This window comes from Dipodomys ordii, unplaced genomic scaffold (genome assembly GCF_000151885.1).
Source record: "Dipodomys ordii isolate 6190 unplaced genomic scaffold, Dord_2.0 Scaffold211, whole genome shotgun sequence".
Classification (NCBI taxonomy): domain Eukaryota; kingdom Metazoa; phylum Chordata; class Mammalia; order Rodentia; family Heteromyidae; genus Dipodomys; species Dipodomys ordii.
Window position 1 is genome coordinate 154,991 of NW_012267427.1, and position 4,862 is coordinate 159,852.

Consider the following 4,862-nt stretch of genomic DNA (forward strand, 5'->3'; position numbering starts at 1 on the left):
ACGGAGGGTGTGGTTAGGGGCCGGGCGTGCACCTCCCCAAGCCTCCCAGGTGACACTGAGGCCCAGAGAGGCCCAGGAACTCGCCCAGAATCATTCAGCTCTGCACCCGGCAGGGCCATCAAGTCGGAACCTTGGCCTGAGCTCTTCCCCGATCCTCCCTGGCCCCTTAGGGGTACACACAGTAGACCCCCACTTCCCCTCTTCTCCCCTGCTCCGCGAGACTACATGTTCTTTTCAAAGTGCAAACAAAAAACCTCCTCTGCCACCCGGAGAGGAAGGGGAGAGCAGAGCCTTCTTGAGACTCGGCACTCCCAAAGTAGAAGTGAAACCCCAGCGGCCAGCCAGGGGTTGGGTACTTCCGGGACAGGCCCCTCCCCTCCCCAGGAGGCGCCTCCCGTCCAGAGCCCCCCTGGCTGGGCTGGGGGTGCAGGAGAAGCCGCGGTCCTGCCCACGCAGGAAGCCAGGCTGCCGCTGAGGGGCGCCCAGCCAGGGACTTGCGAGACCCGGGGGATTTCACCCCAGGGGGATTACAGCTTTCCTGGGCCAAGACGCTGGGCAGGGCTGGAGACGTGGCTGAGTCTCTAGAAGGGTCTCTCTCCACCCCCGGCCTCTGATGGGGGACAGAGGCCAAGGTGTGGGTGGCCTGTGGCAGCCAGAACAAGAGGCCTCAGGGCCCTGCAGCCCACGGCTGGCCTCGGAGCGCTCACCGGAAGCTTCTACTGCCTGGGGCCGGGAGGCTGTTCCTTCGGGGGCTCCCGAGGTGAACCCCACTCCCTGCCTCCAGCACCCTGGCTGCCAGCTCCTCCTCCATCTCCAGGCCCCTGATCACGGGGCCACCTGGACTGTCTCGCCAAGAGCCCCTCCCGGGCACGCGGGCGCCCTCCTCCCAGTGTGAGGCCCCTCCGAGGCCAGCACCAGGCCCTGCTGACCAGGCCCCAAGCCTGACCACAGCAGTTGGGCAGGGGTGGGGGAGCCACAGCCAGGGCCAATCTCCGCGGGCCCTTTAAGACACCCTCCTCCGCCCCCACAGGCCACTGTGGATCCTGCCTGGGTCAGGCTGGGTCCTCTGAGCCTGTTTTCTCTATAAGCAGGGACACTGAAGAAGGACCTGCGCAGGCCTGGGGTTTGGGCCCCCCTGCCTGAGCAGTGAGGTCCCCAGCGATGCTGGGAGGGGAGCGGCTGGGGTGGGGACCATAGCCACGGGCACCAATGCTGGCTCATGGTCGGTCTGCACTCAGAGCCCTGGCCCCGACCTCCCCGGGGTTGAGGGCGAGGTTGCCCCTTCCCCTTCCCCTGGGTGGATGCTGCCAGAGGGGGGTCAGCCAGACCTTGGGGGGTCCAGTGCCTTGGGACAAACTTTCTCCTAGTCCTGCCTGCCCAGGACCTCTCCACGCTGGGACCCCGGGGTGTGGTGTGGTCTTAGCTAGGCACTGGCTCAGGATGCTGGGATACCCTGGGTCCCCTGAGGGCTTCTGTGGCTCTTGACACCTTCTGGAAGCTTCCCAGGGGATGCAGGGGGTAGGGGAGAGCCTGGGGGTGGGAAAGCAGGTGGAATGTGTCCCCTCCAGGAGGCAGAGGCCAGGGCCCCACCCACCGAAGGCCTGAGAAAAGGCTTTATTCCAGCCTAACAGAAAAAGGACTCCAGCCCGTACACACGTCCCATACATACCCTACAGGCCAGATGCCAGCCCGTGCACACGCCCCATACATACCCTACAGGCCAGATGCCAGCCCGTGTGCATGCCCCATACATACCCTACAGGCCAGATGCCAGCCCGTACACACGCCCCATACATACCCCACAGGCCAGATGCCAGCCCGTGTGCATGCCCCCTACCCTACAGGCCAGATGCCAGCCCGTGCACACGCCCCATACATACCCTACAGGCCAGATGCCAGCCCGTGCGCACGCCCCATACATACCCTACAGGCCAGATGCCAGCCCGTGCGCACGCCCCATACATACCCTACAGGCCAGATGCCAGCCCGTGCACACGCCTCATACCCTACAGGCCAGATGCCAGCCCGTGCACATACCCCATACATACCCTACAGGCCAGATGCCAGCCCGTGCGTATGCCCCATACCCTAGAGGTCAGATGCCAGCCTGCGCGCCTACCCCATACCCTAGAGGTCAGATGCCAGCTCGTGCGCTCGCCCCATACTCTAGAAACCAGCTGAACGCCACGTCATTTCTACGCTGGGATTCTGTAAACCTCCCCCAGCCTCGGGTCACGGCTGCTCATCTGTGACCACAGCCCTGGAGGCGGGACCCGGGGCTAGGAAATTCTCAAGGCCCAACTCAGCAAGGTTAAAGCTGTGGTTGTGTGTGTGTCTGTGTGTGCCATGCATGCAGGTCTAAGGCTTGAACTGGGTCTGGGCAGTTTCTTAGTTTCATTTTAGGCTAGGCTAGCACTCTATACCACTTGAACCACAACTCCACTTCGAATTTTGCTGGTCAGCTGGAAATAAGTGTCATGGATTTTCCTGCCTGGGGTAGCTTCAAACTTCAATCCTCAGATCTCAGCCTCCTGGGTACTTAGGGTTACAGATGTGAGCCGCTGGTGCGTGGCTGAAAGTATCCTTTCCCTGATAAACGCTGCTTTCGCACACCTTGCCTGAATCTCTCTCTTTCTGGCCACCAGCAGGGGAGCATGATGCTGCTCGACCTCTGACACGGAGAGCCTGGAGCGCCACAGGCCCATGCAGGTAAAGCCCCCTGGGAGGAGGTGTTGGGGACCCACTGTCCTGGGGCAGCCTCGGCAGGCGGCTCTGCCCCAGGCCTGGCAAGCCTGGGCTGCCAAACGCAGTGGAGCTCGGGAAGACTCCAGCAGGACTAGAACCCAGCCTCGATGGTGCGCATGCCGAGCCTGCCTGCAGACGCTGCTGTCCCAGGCAGGGCATGCAGCTTGTGCAATGCGGTCAGCGGTCAGGGGCTTCCCTGCTCCCTGGACAGCCTCCTGCCTTACTTCCTGGCTCCCCTGGGCTGTTCTCCGGGGGCACCTGTGCCCAGCGCAGCGCGGCACAGCATGGGTCATGAACAACAATGAGCCACTGGAGGAGGCTCAGCTCTCAGGACAGGGCAGGCAGGGCCAGATGAGGAGACCGAGGCTCGGGGAGCCGGGGTGGGCCCCGGGTCGCTGGTCCCCAGGTGTCCATATGCACCTGACACCTCTCATCTGACTTGGAAACAGGGTCTGAGCGGGTACAACGGAGGAAGGGGTCTTGAGATGCCGTTGCCCCGCATCTGTGGTGGGCCAGAATGCAGCAGCTGCTGTCAAGACAGAGAGCCGGGCAGCTAGGGCCCTGTGAGGACGCAGGCAGGACTGGCAGGAGCCGCCGCAGGCCGAGGGCGCTGTGAGGACGCAGGCAGGACTGGCGGGAGCCGCCGCAGGCCGAGGGCACAGGCGGCCCCACAGCCAGGCCCCATCCTCACGTCCCCGTCTTCCGGAACCTTGAGGACACAGCGCTAGTGTCTGAAGCTGCCCCGTGCCGCGCTGGGACGCTGACTCGGTCGCACAGGTCAAGGGATGTGCCTTGGACAGGCAGGCTGTCCTGGCACGGGCTGTGGTGCCCTGTGTGGGGCGAGGGGGCAGTCAGACCCTCAGGGCAGAGGGCACCCAGGACGCCGGTTCCACCGCAGGCTGGGGAAGACCCTTGGCCTCTCTGTGCCTCGGGGGAAGAGTGGGGTGGCCCTGGTGCTGGGGCGCCCTGCGTCTCAGCTCAGAGGGGAGGGCAGACCTCCCTGACTGGGTCAGGCCAGAGGGCGAAGGGAACCAAAGCCATGAGCAGGGCTCGGGCACACCGCAGGGCCTTTGCTGCCTGAGACGGAAGGAGCCACGGGGACCCAGAGTTTGCCCTGAGATGGCGTGGCGGGGCAGGCATGCGCGGCCGTCTGCCGGGCACTGAGGAGGGTTTTGTGCAGGACGGGTGACCTCTCCTGCAAGAGCCACGCAGGAAGGGAGAGAGGGGGCCTCCCTGCCAGCCCCCCTCGGCCAGGAGACCCCAGCTGGGGGTGAGAGACAGCTTACAAGCTCGCTGGGGGCTCTTTGGGTGTCCTGTGGACAGCCCAAGAGCCAGAGTTACCAATTCTGAGGTCCTACATGTGCCAGGCACCGCTGGGGGCTTTTACGGTGCATTTCCACATTTCATGCCTCAATGGTCTGCTGGAGCCCATGGCCACCTGCCCTCTTTACGGACAAAGAGGCTGAGGACCAGAGATGTTAAGTGATAAGCCGAAGGCAGGGAAGAGGAGGCAGGATTTGAATAAAGAGTCTGTGTGGTGCTTTTCTCAGGGTATGAGAAGCCCCTAACAGGAGTCCTTTCCTCTCTGATGTGGTGAGGACCTGTCAGATCCACTAGACAGGGGGAAACTGAGGCAGCCCTGAAGCCGTTTGAAACTTAGTGGAGAGCAGAAGATAAGCCTCTCAGAGGCCAACCGGGTCCCTGCGGCCCCTGGATGTGCAACACTCAGGCTCCCCGTGGCCCAGACAGCGGGCAGAGCAAGGCTTCACGGCCAGGGTGGGAGTGGGGAGCCATCTGCAGCCCCCCTGAACAGCAGTCTCCCCCTCCCGCTAAGGCTCACGGGCAGACCCCTGGGAAACCCCTTAATAAGCCGTCTCCCTTCCCACCCTCCAACAGCTCAGGGAGAAGCTGCTGCGTCCGCCTGCTAGAAACGGTCCTCCCCGGGATTCAGGACAGCTGCCCCACCCATGGACAGCTGCAAGGCCAAGGCCCGCTCCATGGGAGAGACCACCATCTACCTTGGCCTGCCCGCGCCCACCCCGGACCCCTGCCCAGCGCCCACCCCGGACCTCCGAACAGCACCCACCCTGGGCCGCTCAGTGCCCACCCCGGACCCC